This window comes from Strix aluco, chromosome 7, assembly GCF_031877795.1.
Source record: "Strix aluco isolate bStrAlu1 chromosome 7, bStrAlu1.hap1, whole genome shotgun sequence".
Taxonomy (NCBI): Eukaryota; Metazoa; Chordata; class Aves; order Strigiformes; family Strigidae; genus Strix; species Strix aluco.
The window spans coordinates 3,479,673-3,496,481 of NC_133937.1; the positions used below are offsets into that span (position 1 = coordinate 3,479,673).

Genomic DNA, 16,809 nt, shown 5'->3' on the forward strand with positions numbered 1-16,809 from the left:
TCCCATTCCCTACTCCTCCAGCCACTCATATATATTTAGGTATTTGTTTCTATTTAAAGAGGAACTGGAAGTGTTCACCTGAAGTCATATTTTAGGCAGAGTTTAAACATTCCCAGGCAGTATTTGACAGAGGTGGGGGAAGACAGGCTGTGAGCAAAGGCCAAGGGCAGCAGAAAGGCCAATAATTTGTTAGCAAATCTGTGCTGAGCATGTGGGCACCCATTAGAAAGCATAGAAGTGGGAATTAAACGCAAGCCCTGAGATCAATACCCCGTGCAATTATACAAGCCAGCAGGGAACAGCTTCTCAAGAGTGCAGGGGGCGAAAGGGGTGAGGATATTGGCACTAAAATGAAACCCTGTCTTTTTAGGTTGAATAGCTCCCGGAACGCTGCTAGAAGCATCTTCCACTCTTGAAAAACTTAAATAAAATAATATACTTAATAAAGCTTTCTCCTGGTGCTTATAATTACAGCTGGCTGAATATTGGAAAGCTGTTCCTGAGAAAAATTTATGGGGAAAAGCACACCAGCATTTCCAATTAATATTATTGCCGTGGGAAAGACTGAAGTGGAAAGCTAAAGCCTCAAACCCCCATTAACCATCCTGACACTGCCGACAAAGGCATGGACGCCGTCCTCCTGCAAACAAAATACTGATTTAAGAGAAAGCAAGTGTGCGATGAGCCATAGGCAAACCCAACACTTTGGCTCAGACCTGAGCAAGCCCCAGTGTGCTTAGATTAAATAAGCCAGCTAGGAACAGAAAAACCCCAAATGGTCTCATAGTCTACAGGCTCATCACTTTCTTTGTGTTATTTAAATTTAGGATTTACCCTATTTTATTCCTATAGATGTCCAGGGTTGTGACACGTGCAAAATGTTGCAGGTACATCAGGTGTGGATGGATGAGGAAATTCAGGAGGATACTGGGTTCAAGTGCATCTTACCTCCTTTTATTTAGAGAAAAGGTTGGTGCTTTCAGACTAATGCAGATTGCAGAGCACAGCCCTGAGATAGGGGAGCAGAGTCTACCTGCTGATACAGGAACAGTGCTGCCCATTTTCTGTAAGCTGAGCACCGCAACGGCTGCTCACAGACCAATAAGATATGATGGGGAAATGCCCCTGGGCTGGGCAGGATGATGGTCTTTGTCCCATCACGGCACCTTGTCCGTAAACTCCGAATTACCCAAACACGTTGGCATTAGCTCACTGTGGTGTATTCTCCTCTCATCTCCTTTCAGGGTCCGGCATCCTCACTGGAGATGGCCGGACCACCGTGTGCCGCTGCAGTGACCCGCAGCACCCGCTGCGTAGCCCCGCAGTCATCCCTCCAAGTCTCTGGCATCACCTTAACCCTCACCAAAAGGTTCATCCTAGAAATCCCTGTAGTGTTTTCACTGCAGGAGGGCAGCGGCAGGATTCAGCAGCCTCCCGTGTTCATGAAGAGCAATCACTGTCTATTTATGCCTCCAGAAAAAGTATTTTTTAATGGGGGGTTCATTAAAGCCTGAAGAAAGCCAACCTAAGAGGCATCTGGAAGCAACTAAAATTAAAATATCTAAAATTAGCCTTCCCAGCAGTGAATCCTCCCTCTGATCTAGATGCCAAGGCGCACATGACCCAGGCGTGCCTTTCTCATTTTTCCTTCCTGCTGCCATCCCATTCCTGAGCTGCCGGGCACAGCCGCAGCAGCTGATGCACCCACCCACAACCCCAGAGAAAATAGCATCCCTCCACTGGCTTTGATGGGGTCCCTCCTTCGGTTCAAAAATTAGCCTCCAAGTTTACATTTTGGGGCTGTCCCATCTCAGAGATAGCTAAAAAATACGGTGTTCCCCCATTGCCATGGGAACTGTTCGGGATGGGGACTCTATCCTGGGGAAGCAACTCTTACTCCCCCAAATCCTGGCCACCGATGACACCCAGCCACATTTATTTTTGAGGTGGCTCATTTCCATCTTAGCTGTTCAAAAAAACCCCTTAGGGGCGAGGTGTTCAGCCACACACTTTCCTGAATTTAAATCTTATTAGTGCATGAGATTAAATGAAATCACGGCACTGCTGAGCTGGTGTGATGCCCTTGGTGCTGCTTTCCTCTGCATAAAAAGGTTTATCACGTTTTGCATCTCTGGGTAGAAACCATCGCCCTTAGAAGGTGGGTGCTGTGGGAGAGATACACTCCTGCCAGACCCCCGTGTTGTTGTAGGGTCTCCCCAAGCCCGAACAAGCCCCAGGGCTTGTCGAGGTGTTTGACCCTGCTGGGAGGTCCCTGCCCTACATATGTGGGGCAAAGGCCCTGGAAGTATGAATTGAATAAAACCATGGCTGCCTTGCTGCCTGCTTCTTCTCAGAGGCGTTTGCCATTGCATTTGTTTTCATAAAAAGGAGATGCCAGATTTCCTGGGGTGCCAAAGCACCCCAAATAAGAAATTAAGGTGTTTTCAGAGATGGAGCTGAAACAGCAGCATGAGCCTCCCAGGGATTTTTGATGTTGAAATCACCACCGGCCTGCAGCAGCTGTTGCTCCTCCGTAGGGTCCCCTCTGCCCCTGCACACCCTCCCAGCTCCGCCACCAGTGCTGGTTTGGGCACTGGCTTCAGGGAATGAAGGATGGGACACTGCATCCGGGATTTAGGTGTCTTCATATTTGTTGGTAGAAGACAAAACCACTGCAGGCAGTGTTTCACATGGAAATGTGCTGCCCATGTAATCTTCCCTCCCTTCCTTCCTTCCTTCCTTCCTTCCTTCCTTCCTTCCTTCCTTCCTTCCTTCCTTCCTTCCTTCCTTCCTTCCTTCCTTCCTTCCTTCTTCTTTTCTTTTCTTTTCTTTTCTTTTCTTTTCTTTTCTTTTCTTTTCTTTTCTTTTCTTTTCTTTTCTTTTCTTTTCTTTTCTTTTCTTTTCTTTTCTTTTCTTTTCTTTTCTTTTCTTTTCTTTTCTTTTCTTTTCTTTTCTTTCTTCTTTCATAGAATCATAGGATCATTTAGCTTGGAAAATGCCTTTAAGATCATAAAGTCCAATGGTTAACCTAACACTGCCACTAAACCACGTCCCTAACCGCCACATTCACATGTCTTTTAAATACCCCCAGGGATGGTGACTCAACCACTTCCCTGGGCAGCCTGTTCCAACGCTTGACAACCTTTTTGGTGAAGAAATTTTTCCTAATATCCAATTTAAACATCTCCTGGACGAACTTGAGGAGATTTCTTCTTGTCCTATCAATTGTTACTTGTTTTCTTTTTCTTTCTTTCTTTCTTTCTTTCTTTCTTTCTTTCTTTCTTTCTTTCTTTCTTTCTTTCTTTCTTTCTTTCTTTCTTTCTTTCTTTCTTTCTTTCTTTCTTTCTTTCTTTTTCTTTCTTTCTTTCTTTTCCTTCCTTCCTTCCTTCCTTCCTTCCTTCCTTCCTTCCTTCCTTCCTTCCTTCCTTCCTTCCTTCCTTCCTTCCTTCCTTCCTTCCTTCCTTCCTTCCTTCCTTCCTTCCTTCCTTCCTTCCTTCCTTCCTTCCTTCCTTCCTTCCTTCCTTCCTTCTCCTCTCACACTGCTTTTCTCCACCCAGAGTCCATGGGTGTGTGTTCCAGCAGCAGGCAGCACCTTCCATTTGGGAAGGAGCTGCTGTAGGCAGTATGAAGGACATGCTCTCACAGCAGCAGTGGGGCCCAGATATCTTTTCTATCTTGATTAAGGAGAGGGTTTCCTACCAACAGGCATCATCCTGAGCCCTTCTCTGCCATCCCCAGTACGTGATAAGTTTGTTGTGATGGGAAGTGTCAAGCTGGCAGCTCAGTGGAAATATTTCCCCTAGTGTTTTGTAAATATTATGGTCAATAGGAAAAATAAACCCTCCCATGAAGATTTTGTTTGTAAATTCAATAGCCTAGGGAAGAAACTCATGCAGAAATAGGAGGACATGGTTAATACTGCCTGGCCAGGCTTGCAGGCACAGCTTGGAGGCCATGATTTCTATTTCATTGCTAATTCAGGCCGTGCTGCACTACAGCAGTGTTGGCTCTCCTTGCCGCAGGTCTGGAGACAGCAACTGCTCTGGATCCCGCAGAATTACCTGCTCACGAGACACATGGCTCACGAGATAATCCCTTCCTTTTTTAAAGTGAACTATCATTGGAAACACATGGAAATGCTCAACCAGATATGCCAGGGAGGGAAAAAAAGGCAAGAGACAGCAGTTCATCTGATGTACTGGTAAAGAACTTGCAGTTTAGGTGATTACGCCTGAAAAATCAATTTTTCTGCATTTCTATAGTGATGGAAGAGCTCCCTTCTCCTTCCTGGGCTGGGTTTGTAGATCTCTCAGTACACTTTCCAGTGCTGAGGGCACCTCCATCACCTGTCTGCTCCAGGTATGGAGGTGGGCGAGTGGGGAGCCCCTCTGGCATGTGAGGTGTTTGCCTGGAGGGAGAGAATTACCTGTTGCAAACTGGGGAGATTCAATAGGGTATGGCAGAAATGGCCAAGGGCTTCCAGGCCCTGCAGACCCTATAGATGGCTGCCTTAAACCCTTGACACTTTACAGTGGTGCTTTAAACCTACATATAGATACCTCAGATTCCACATATAGACCCCTCAAACACTTTGTATAGACCCTTTTGGGCCTTCTTTATATAGGCTGCTCAGACTATACATACACACCCCGACACCCCTTTCAGGATCTGTATGTAAGTCCTGAGACCTTGTACACAAGCCCTCAGACCCTATATACAGGTGCTTCAGGAGCTATAGATACACCCTGCATACCTTATACACAAGCCTTTCAGGATTTATATATATGGGCTCTGAGACCGTCTACGCAAACTTTTCAGACCTTATCTATAAGTCCCTGAGACCACATATACAGGTGTCCCAGGCTCTACATAGAAGCCACTCAGACCTCACACACAGGAGCACTACAAACGCTCCCCATACGGTCTATACCACCATTTCAGGACCTACACATATAGGTTCCCGTCAGGGGCCTCGCCAGCACACGTATAGACCCCGCCCTGGCCCCGCCCACCGGCCCATCGGACCCTACACGGCTGCCGGGCGCCACAGAGGCCCCGCCCCCCCGCTCTATACCCCGCCCCAACCACGCCCCTTCAGCTCAGGCTCCTCCCCCTCCCAGCGTGCCACCGCCCGCGGAAGCGCGGCCGCGGTGGGCGGGGCCTGGGCGCGCTCCGGCGGGACCGGCGGCCGGGCTGAGGTGAGCGCGGCCGGGCCGGGCCGGGCTGAGGAGGGGGGCTGTCTTCTCCTTCATAGCCGTCGGCGGGGGGCGGCATAGCTGGCCGCGGCGCCTCCGCTGGGGTCGGCCCTTCTCTTCCCCGCGCCCCGGCGGGAGCGGGCTGTGGGCACGTAGGCGGGTGCTCACCGTGAGACGGGCTCGGGCGGGGGCCGCAGCGGGCCCAGGGCTGAGGGGACTTAGGGCTGAGGGAACTTAGGGCTGAGGGGACTTAGGGCTGAGGGGGAGTCAGGGCTGAGGGGACTTAGGGCTGAGGGGGAGTCAGGGCTGAGGGGACTTAGGGCTGAGGGGGAGTCAGGGCTGAGGGGACTTAGGGCTGAGGGGGAGTCAGGGCTGAGGGGACTCAGGGCTGAGGGGGACCCAGGCCTCGGAGCTGAGGGATTGCTGCTGCCCGGGGAAACTGGGCTTTCCAGGTCACACGGGGTTCGGAGTGCTGTGTTATGGCTTCTCCGTCCCCCGGGCCCCTGCAGTAATACTGGAATTTCTTCCTTAAGAAATAAATCTTTTCCTGCTGGGAAAGGTGCAGGAGAAGGAAGGATCCCCTCTAGCGTGCTTGGTCCTAGGGGGGTCTGCAAGGAGTGTTTTGGGAAGCTCTCACATAGTGCAAGGAGTTGAGTCTCCGCTCCCCAGTTTTCGTTTATTTTGTTGCTGTAGGGGGTTGCTCGCAGCATTGCCAGGGCTGTATGAATTATTGCTGTATGTTATAGCTAATGTCAAAGTAGTTTTTCTTAATAGTGATTCGTTAAACAGCTTTAACTTCACTGAGCGGCTAAACTGTATTTGATGTGCAGTTTGCTTTTTGAAAAACCTTTGGGGTGAATTTGGGTTAATCAACCGCAGAGAGTAGCGAAAGGCCTGATCTTTATCATAATGTGATTTATGTGTACCATATTTGCCTTTAGTTTAATGAGCTGCTTGGGAAAGACAGTAAATCTGAATGTGTTTAGTGGGGTCTCCTGACTAGAGGTGGGGAGGTCAGACGAGGGAGGATTTTTTGAGGCTTTCTTCTTTAGAAACCTGAGTGCTAGCTCAGACTTCAGTTAAAGTCAAGGCTTTTCTTTTTCTTTTAATCAGCTGCATGACCACTTTTCTCCTCCTGGCTTTATTTGGCGGGCAGTCTGAGATGCAAGTGCTGCTGTTGATACGTGCAAGCACTAATATGCAGAGCATGACTGCCAGGAGGGAAATGGTGTGCATCACCTTGCTGGCAGCAAAGAGTTATAATCTTTATTATGTTTCTTTTTTGTTTTTAGAACGCAGCCCTGCAATCACTGAAAAGTAATTCCCTGTGTTCTTTGTGACTGCTTGATCCGCAAGCTGGGAGCAAATACGTTTGCACTACAGGTGAGGGTGGTATTGCTGCCTGCTGGGGGGTGCAACTCATAGCGTGCTGTGGCTGTGCTCTCAGGTACTTTTAACTCTGCTGAACTAATCATCTGGCTGATACTTACCTTTAAATCTGCCCTGTTTGGGATTATTTTTGTTCAGAAGCTTTCACCCAGGATTTTTCCTAAAGCTATAGGAAAATAGGTTGCCTTTTTGCGGTGTGAAAAGTTGTGCTGACTTTTCTGTTGGAAGGCCTCTGGCAGTGCTGCGTGATTTGGAAGGAGGGGCGAAGCAGGCATGGGAGCGAGCTGTGGAAGAAGTCTGCTATCTGGAGCTCCCTGTCAACCCAACCTCAGTTGTGCCACTTTCTTAAAATATTAAAAAAAAACCCAAACCAAACCCCCAATGCAACTCGCTATTTCTATGCACTCAGTAAAGATGTATTTGATCACCTTAAAACCAACCAACCAAAACTGACTAAAAGTGTTGAAACTATGTGTGCTTGTCCATCTGGAGCAACAAAGCATTTTTTGGCCAGCCCAGGGGTGGGAGGGAAATGTGCTGTAGTGTCATCACTGCCCACGCCTCTGGGGCTCTGGAGGGGGTTGTGGTGGCCCCCAGTTTCAGGCAGCAGCTTCTTTAGCCAATATAGCTGCTGCCAGAAGAGGCCGTGGAGGGTCCTGTGGCTTACAACCATCCCCTTAAATTTTCTGGTATTCAGTGCTATGTTAGAGAGAGTATAATGTGCATATTCAGCAGTGTGTCTTAAGCTCATGTAACCCCTGTTCTTTGTTTACTCGTGGAAATGGCTTGTTGTCCAAATGACCCATTTTCTGCAGAAACTTTTGTGATACTCATTCTGCTTCCTAAACTAAAGAAGTTGAAATCTCATGCTCTGGAGGAAAAAGAACGGTGTGCTTTGCTTACATCATTAGTGTCTGCCTACTGGGGGCTCTCTGGAGCTCCCTGTATCTTATTAGTCTTTGTGTAACTTCTCTGTTTTGGTTCCTGTTGTGCCTCGGGCTGAGAGGTCAGGTTCCTGGGTAACCTTGCAGTAGTGTTTTCAGAGGAGAGATTGTACCATTGTCCTCAGGCAGTTGAAAAGGACAAACTGCAAGACTTGCAAATCATTTGAAGTTTCAGAAGGGCTTTGAAGCAGTATCCCATAAGCATTACGTTTTTCAGGTGATACTTGAGGGAGCCGTCGGCTATGTTTAGATCTAGAATGTGGAAATACCCATTTTTGCATTTCTTGAGCAAAGTAAGTTCTGTAGCAATTGTTTTAGGTTCATTTTAAAAACATGTTGCATGGCATTATGCTTGTTGCAGTAACACTTTTTGAAATGGAGTGAGCTGGGATATGGAAATACTTGTTTTATTCTCCCCAAGTTTCCAGTGGCCTTGCTGGTGCACAGTATTTTAACACAGTTCAATGCAATATGACTGAAGATGCTTGTTTACAACAATAAAAAAGTGTTAATTTTCCAGATGTTGTGTGTCCTACTGGGATGTTGCAGGGGTGTTAGTGAAAAAGTATCTTGTTGGAGATGTGACTTTAGGTGGGATGATGTTCTTTGGGATAATTCAGTAGGAAACAGTTACCCAGGGTCTTTTGAGTATTGTAGTCAGTATTGTATGCCTTTGAGAAGAATATTATTACTTTTGTCTTGTTAAACAGAACAGTTTTAAGAAAGGTATGTTGCAGATGGCATGGCTACTTCTTAATGGGGAGGATGGCTATATATCTTTAGGGTGATGTGTTTGACAGTTTTCGTAAGAAATGCAAGGACTCATAGTAAAATCTGAAGAATCGGGAAGATGTGGGCCCTCTCCAGAAGGAAACGGGAGACCTGATTACCCAGAGTTTGGAGAAGGCTGAGGTACTCAACATCTTTTTTTGCCTCAGTCTTCACCAACAAGGGCTCCAGCCATACCGCCCAGGTTGCAGAAGGCAAAGCAGGGACCAGAAGAAGGAAGAACTGCCCATGGTAGGGGACGATCAAGTTCGAGACCGTCTAAGGTGCACAAGTCCATGGGACCCAATGAGATGCATCTGTGGGTCCTGAGGGAACTGGTGAATGAAGTGACTCAGCCACTATCCATCATATTTGAGAAGTTGCGGCAGTCTGGTGAAGTTCCCACTGACTGAAAAAGGAGAAACATTAACCCCCATTTTTAAAAAGGGAAAAAAGGAAGACTCGGGGAACTGCAGGCCAGTCAGTCTCACCTCTGTGCCCAGCAAGATCATGGAAGTGGATCCTTCTGGAAACTCTGCTGGGGAACATGGCAAATAAAGAGGTGGTTGGTGACAGCCAACATGGCTTCACTAAGGGCAAATTGTGCCTGATGAATTTGGTGGCCTTCTATGACAGGGTTACAGTGCTGGTGGATAAAGGAAGAGCAACTGACATCATCTACCTGGACTTGTGCAAAGCTTTTGACACTGTCCCACATGACATCCTTGTCTCTATATCGGAGAGACATGGATTTGATGGATGGACCACTCAGTGGATCAGGAATTGGCTGGATGGTCGCACTCAGAGAGTTGCTGTCAATGGCTCAATGTCCCGGTGGAGAGCAGTGACGAGCGGTGTTCCTCAGGGGTGGGTGTTGGGACCGGTGCTGTTTAACATCTTTGTTGGTGACATGGACAGTGGGACTGAGTGCACCCTCAGCAAGTGTGCCAACAATGCCAAGCTGTGTGGTGCGGTCATACGCTGGAGGGAAGCGATGTGCCATCTAGAGGGACCTGGACAGGCTGGAGAGGTGGGTCTGTGCAAATGTCATGGAGTTCCACAAGGCCAAGTGCAAGGTCCTGCACATGGGTCGGGGCAATCCCAAGCAAAACCCAGGCTGGGCAAGGAGTGGATTGAGAGCAGCCCTGTGGAGAAGAACTTGGGGGTATTAGTGGATGGAAAACTGGTTATGAGCCAGCAATGTGCGCTCGCAGCCCAGAAAGCCAACTGTGTCCTGGGCTGCATCCAGAGCAGTGTGGCCAGCAGGTCAAGGGAGGGTATTCTCCCCCTCTACTCCCCTCTCATGAGACCCCCCCTGCAGTGCTGTGTCCAGCTCTGGGGCACCAACATCAGAAGGACACGGACCTGCTCGAGCAGGTCCAGAGGAGGCCACGAAGATGATCAGGGGGCTGGAGCACCTCCCCTGTGAGGACAGGCTGAGAGAGTTGGGGGTGTTCAGCTGGAGAAGAGAAGGCTGCGGGGAGACCTTAGAGCAGCCTCCCAGTACTTAAAGGGGCTACAGGAAAGGTGGGGGAGGGACTCTTGATCAGGGGTGTAGGGATAAGATGAGGGGTAACACTTTTAAACTGAAAGACGGTAGATTTAGATTAGATATGAGGAAGAAATTCTTCCCTGTGAGGGTGGTGAGACACTGGCACAGGTTGCCCAGAGAGGCTGTGTCTGCCCCCTCCTTGGGAGGGTTTGAGACCAGGTTGGACGGGGCTTTGAGCAACCTGGGCTAGTGGAAGGTGTCCCTGCCTGTGGCAGGGGGGTTGGACTAGATGATCTTTATGGTCCCTTCAAACACTAACCAGTCTGTGGTTCTATGAAATGCACTTTGTCTGCCTAAGCACATACTACTATCCAAAAGTCTTCAGCAAACTTGACCCTTAGTGAAAGATTTAAGATACTATAAAACAGAAAAAATAGACAGCTTGACTGTTCAGATCATACATTTTTTTCCTGCAGCTTCTGCAGCGTTATCTGAAAAGTCATTGTCTAGTAAATTCTGGGTTATTTTGTCTGCTACCTTGTCTGAGTGCAATGACTTTTTTATTTTTTTTTTGGTCAAAGAAACCTGCCATGGAGTTTCCTTCCATGCATTCTGGATTGAAGCTCTGTTGAGAGCAGCTTTTAATTGCAGTCCCACTGTTGCCCAGAGCTGGCGGTACCACCACGTGAAGAGATCCTCTTGTCTGGGATGGCACTGCTGTGCATGTGGGGTAGGAGAGGGTAGAGTGAACCAAAGTGCTGATCCTTGTAACTGGGAATTTTGTGCTGGGGACAGCACAAGGTGGGAATGCGCAGCTGGGGGCAGCCCAGCTGCTTGTGCTGGTTTATAGTAGTGGTGAATGTGTGGCCTTAAATGCTCTGCATAAACAGCCTTTGATTCATTACAGGGTTTCCTTTCTGTCCCTGCAGCCTGTGACAAATTGTCACCACAGCAAAACAAATCAGTGGCTTAAAGAAATGGTTTTCAGACTGTGTTTTTTAGACAGGAAAAAGTTGGCTTCTCTGGGGTGGGGGGTTTCTTTTAAGTCTCCAGGGTCTCTCAAGCTCACATTCTTAGGTTTTTCTCTTACTGTTAAGAGTTTTTAGCTCTTTGAAATGAAGCCCAAGATCCTCATGCAGACAGCAAGAAAGAAGATCGTGGTTTGAGATGAGCAACACTACTGTGCTTGAAACATGAGACCTGTGAATCTGTGTGTCTTTGTAATTTGTAGTGTGTCAGTCTCTGATGCAGACCGAGCTGGTCTGTGGCAACATCAGACCTGGTATTTGTACAGACTAGTTGTGCTACGTGCCACCACTTTAATATCTGTGTTTTCATTAGTTTGATGCAAACTTTCCATTTTTGCTTCGAGAGTTAGAAGAGGAGTTGCATTTCTTTTCACTAAAATCATATCTATGATACAGACACAAGGAAGATCTGCAAGAATTGGTGTCTGCCTTATGCCAGTTGGTGTTTTCTTTAACAGGAGGACTGTCACCGTAGTAGCTGGTGTGTGTGTGTGCACCAGGTATGTGCTTGCTGTATACAGGAGTTGCCTGGGAGTTTGCCCCACTCTGTTAGTTTAAACCCTAACAACACTGAGATCTGGAGGTGTTTCTCTGCACCTCCTCTTAGTCTGTAACTATGGGTTTCTATTTCCGTTAATATAATTCCCTTTTTTTCTGTTGGATGAAGTTTTGGTGGACTGGCAAGTAAAACTCCTCCATCTGCTGATGGGTATTTTGCTTTTTGGTTTCCTGACTGCAGGGAGGGAGGTGGTGGGGGGTAGTGTTTAGGCACTGTGACTCCTGTGGTCCTCTGCCTGGTGGGGTGTTTGCTCCAGATTAGCACGTAAGCACGTGTGCCATCTGCCTGGTCACCTTGGATGCAGCCGGGTATTTGTTGCTGGCTTTCTCATGCTCCAAACGAGCTACTCAGGTTGTGGTCTAAAAGCACAAGGCATTAGCCAGGCTTATCTATGTTCTTTTTTCTCTCTGAAGTTCAAGCTAATCCAGAAATGTGTTGCTGGAAAAGCAACTGCAGTGGTTCAGATTTGCTTTTCCTTTTTTGGGGGGAACCAGTGCTCTTCTCTTGAATTCCCAAGAAATCACTGTCTGGTGGATGAAAGGCAGATGCTGTAACTTCTTTGTTTGTTTCAGTAAGATTTTTATTTAAAATGTCTTTGGATATGTGCAATAGAAGTGTGGCTCTTTGGGCAGGAGAGGCATTTTCTGAAGAAGTGGCTGTGGCTGGGGTAGGCGATGTTTCTGTTTAAAAGACAGAACGGGAAAGGGGGAAATTTCTGTACGGTGATATTGAAACTCAAGTCCTCAGTGGGCTCCCAAATCTTCCTCCTTGTGGGAGAGGAAAAGAGGTACAGATTTCACCATGTCAAATTCTGAGATGATCTGCTGCCTGTCTACCTCCAAAAAGAAACTCTTTTTCTGAAGTTGGACATGTATCTGCAGATAACTCAAGCCTGCTGAACTGTCACCTTTACAGCCTAGTGAGGCCTTTGCTTTCTCCTCAGACTACTTAAATTTTTCTCTTCCAGCATTATTTTCTTGTGGAACACATGTTTATTCATTAAGAATTAACACCAGTTTTCTTGGAGCCAAGTGAGCCATAAAGACCTCTTAAATCTACTTTAACTCCTCAGGGTTTATTTTTGTTTGTTATTGTAAGGTACATGCCGGTAGGTGGCTGTTGGCTGGAGAAGGGGCAGGAGCTTCAAGGACAGTCTTTCCATTTGGTGCAAAAGTTTCTCAGGGAGGTCACATCCCATGGACACAGATTGTGCAAGCCAAGTTAAATCACTCAGGTCATTAAGCAACTGTATTCCTGCTGGCCGTAACTTTCTACAGAAAAAGGAAAAAGTGTTATGTTTTCTACGCCTCTGCCAACAGTTCTCTGATAAAACTTTGCTCTCCAAATCAGTGCAATTCCTTTCCTTCTGTGAAAATGCCTCCACTTAGGTGCAGCTGCTCGTGTGGCTGGTTTGCGAAGACAGCCTGATGATTTGGGAATAGTGTTTGGAAAAATAAGATTTCACATTAGACTGATTAAGGTGGAAGTAGCTCATGAAACAGGGTCATTATCCTTAATAAGGGGTGAGATAAGTTTTTATTTGTTTGTTTTTTGTTTTTATAGGTCGATTAGTTAACCTCTACCTTCTATGGAGATGATACTAGGGAGTTTGTCAGTGCTGGGGTTTACTGTAACGTTTTCTAGGTAGGAAAGCCCAAGGAGTAGGCTGACTTTTGAGGGCAGAAGGGGAAAAGAAAATTTTAACCAGAAAAAAGCAGCATTTAGCATTCATTTCTGTGGAAGATTATAGTTGCCACTTAAAAACCTACTGTGTTTTGCTGTAAACTGTTGGAAGTAGAAAGCACATATTCTTGCTGAAGGTGCTATTTTCAGTGCTGCTGTAACAGATGTAACGGGTTTATTTTGTTTGGGTATGCTCATTTTTTATTTGTTTCTCAAAAGGCTTCAGTTAGTGGTGGCTTCATCTGCTCACAAGTCCTCTGGTGGCTCAGCTAGCAGGTTAGATTTGGGGTTCCTGCTGAGCTTCTGCCATTTTAGGTGGCACCAAAGCCTTTATCCTAAACAGACTTTAAGTGTTTGAAGGCACATGGGCAAAGATCTTTCTCCAGTGAGTAAAAACTCCTGTCTCCCTTTTAAGGGAAGACCAAGACCAAGCTAGCTACTGACCCACACCCTTATGAATAATCCAGTTGCGGTTACTAATAATGCTCTATTAAAGCTAAATCAAAAGTCCTATGTGCATCTTCACAATGCATTGTCTTCTCGACTTAGCACTGAAGACCAGTAAAGTTATTTTCAGTCTTGTCTGTTTTAATCTAGGCGCTGTGCAGCAGTGCTTTTGGTTCATGATGCTTCTCTGGCCCCTTTGCTCGAGTCTAAGGCAAAGCTCCTGTGGCAGCAGTCTTGATAGAAATCGCATGGGTGACTTGTACAGCCCAAGGAAGTATGGTTATTTCTTCTGGACAGTACTCGCTATCTCAGGATGATCTCAGGTTCCTAGCAGACCTTTTGTTTTCAAGCACTGAGAGCCCACGTGTGGGTATGTGGAGCTTAAAAATAGGGGAGGAATTAGAGCGACTGATAGTAACAGAGAAACCTACCTTTTCCTTAATTTAAATATAACTAATAGTAAGGATATATGCATTAAATTGAGGAGAAGAACACCTGTGCATAAAAGTGGTAGTTTAATAAGTAGTATTCAAACTAGCCATGGTTTTGCTGGTTTATTTTCACTTTGTGTCTTACGATGCTAAATGATCAATTTGGCAGAATAAAGCAACTTCTGAGACGAGGATGACATAAATAATGGAGTCTTAATGGATATCATCCTGGTGAATCTTTATAGTACAGAAGCCACGTTAATGGCAAGGTGATTGCAGAACACCAAAACATGTTGGTAGTGCAATATTAGACTGAATTTTTAAATATGTGATGAAGTGCAGTAGTATGGCTTTAATAGCAGCTGCATTCAGAGCAGAATGAGGGTTAATACTAAATCCTGGCTGTTTGAGGGACAGCACTGATCGTCCCCAAGGGGAGGACAAGTGATGGTTGGGTGTAGTTACAGAGCTGGAGAATTTGGAAGTGTGCATTTTCAGGGCTGAGGATTTTAGGAAGATGTGAATGCTTACTGCAATGACAGTTAAAAAGAAATTGCCATGCTATGGCTTAGGTTTCTGCTGCAGACCTGGCAGCGTGTTATCGATTGATGCTTTGTAGACTCTCCATCAGTTTGAATTGTGCTCTGAAACAAATGTGATTCCCGTCTCTAGTGAAATTAATGTGGTCAAATATTGCCCCAGTCTCATACCTGAGAAGAAATTACTTTTGCTGCTAGATTTAATTTTCGTTCTCAAAACGGATTTATGTGTCTTAATAAGCTAATAATTTCAGTAATGTGAGTAATCCTTTATCTGAAAATTGCACTGGGTAAGGTGAAAAATTTGGAGTTATGGGAGGGGAAAAGAGCAGGAGCAGTTTGGTCTCTTGGGAATGGGGGAAGGAGTGGATCCAGATCTCTCGGTAGCTGGAATCCACCTCTGGGCACCCTTTGTATGAATTATTTTTGTACAAATCTCTCTCACTGGTACTAGTTTGTAAATGGAAAGTATGGAGAACTGGGGGAAGGCAAAGTCAGAATTAGTAACTTAATTTTGGTGGAGGCAGGTTTGATGTTGAGAGGTTTTTTTTCCCCCCTGATTTATGTATCTTGGATTATTTTAAGTATTTCTATATTGGCGTTGATGGTGAAACTTCTCTCCTCATTGCTTTGCACTTTCCCTTGTGTCTTGACTTTTCCTTCCCATTGGATTTATTTGTTGTACTTTTTCCCCACTGCAATTTTTCCTTCCCCACTTCCCAATAATCCTCTTGAGAAAACAGAGTCAGGAGAGCTGAGGCCCGTGCTCTTGTGCTGCTGGTTCTCTACTTCAGGGCACCCCACGCCTTCTGGAGCCAGCGTTACTGATATAACTGATGTAAGTGAGATATAACTGATGGTCAGGGGCTGAAGGGGAAATAGGTGAGGAATTTTCCTGCAGCAGCTGCTGGGTCAGGATGTCTTGGTGTGCTCTGGCGATGTAAAATTTTGCTTTTGAATAAACATACAGCTCCGGAAAGCTTTTTCAGTTCTTAGTGACACTGTCTCAGCCAGTCCCTGCAGAAGTTTTTATGCCTAAGCAGTGCCTCATAAATGCAAATTGCTTTTTTGAGAAGATCTTACTACTAACAGTATTTTTCATTTAAATTTACATTTGACATTTTGCACTAATGCACAAGCTTACCAAATCCTAGTAAAATTGTTCAAATAAAAAGTGCCAGTGAACCCTTCTCTGATCAAAAATCAAACACCCATCAGCTTATTCAGTTACTGTTCTCCCTCTTACATGCTTGTGGCACTGAGGCCAGCTTCGACATCAAAAAGCTGCTTTAAGCGTGTTTCAGCTTAAAAACTGAGCCTGTTGTGGATTGCCAGAAAGGACTACAAAAAGTTCAGTGCTGGGGGGTACCCAAGTGCAAAGAAGTCCCTTTTCCTGAGGCTGGGCTACTTAGTGCTTTCAGTCTTGAAAATGCCAGTTAATTAGGGTGCTGGAAGAAGGGGAGTAAGGTTTGTTGTTCGTTTTTTGGGTATCTGAAAAAGGATGTGAGAGAGTTGGGATTTGCCAATTCTTACGTGCACTGAAAAAATCCAGAGCTGTACTGCTGATGCTCTGGATGTGGCAGGGGGGAGAAGCACAGAGCCTGTCTGAATTTCCTTGCAAAACAGGTCAGCAGACAGAGGATTTTTGTTTGGGGAAATAAAATATCCATATCAAGGCAGAATGTATATAGCTGTTGAAAAAATTTTACATTTCTTCTTTTAAAGCAATCTGGATGTCCTCAGTTTGAATGATGCCCGTCGTGTCTCAGATGGGAAGCGGTACTTTCTTAATGGGTTTGTGGGTTTCCTGGATGTCAGATGCTAACACGTTTAATGCTGAATTACAAATACATGAGGCTTTATGCTGTTGCATCATGCCAGCTGCATGGACCCATAGAGCAGGGCCCTGAGCCTTACCTGAGGGCTATGGGAGCTGCTGCAGCAGCTGGGGCAGAAACACAGCTTAAACCACAGACCTGGGGCATGAAAATGTGGAGCCCAAGCAGACAGAGCACGCTAGGTACCAGCATGGGCTGTCATATCCCTTTTGGTGGGCATTTGGGATTAGAGGTGGATTTTTTTGTTGGGTTTTTTAGTTTTTTGAATGTTTGGCTCTGAGGTTTGGGTTTTGGTGGAGTAGCTCGTATTTAATGGTGGAGGAGACAGTCAACAGAACTTTTTGTTTTAAATTTTCAAGTCTGTCAGTTGACTCTTCTGCTTAAAAAATAATACCCATATCTTGTGGAGTAAATAAAAGCAGATATGTAATTATTTTTTTGAAAAAGAGCCCCAACTATTTCTTTTATCCAAGGATATTAATTCGACCTTTGGAAG

General features: G+C 46.0%; 1 protein-coding gene across 3 annotated transcripts in view; it reads left to right on the top strand.

The window, feature by feature from the left end:
• The first annotated feature begins 5,133 nt into the window (after positions 1-5,133).
• Positions 5,134-16,809, top strand: part of MICU1 (mitochondrial calcium uptake 1) — a 110,479-nt gene continuing 98,803 nt past the window's right edge. For 2 of the 3 annotated variants that reach the window (XM_074830200.1, XM_074830203.1), the window contains exons 1-2: positions 5,134-5,198; positions 6,488-6,578. The gene's annotated coding sequence lies outside the window, so the exon portion shown is untranslated. The remainder of the gene's footprint in view (positions 5,199-6,487; positions 6,579-16,809) is intronic. The other variant, XM_074830201.1, reaches the window with a different exon arrangement.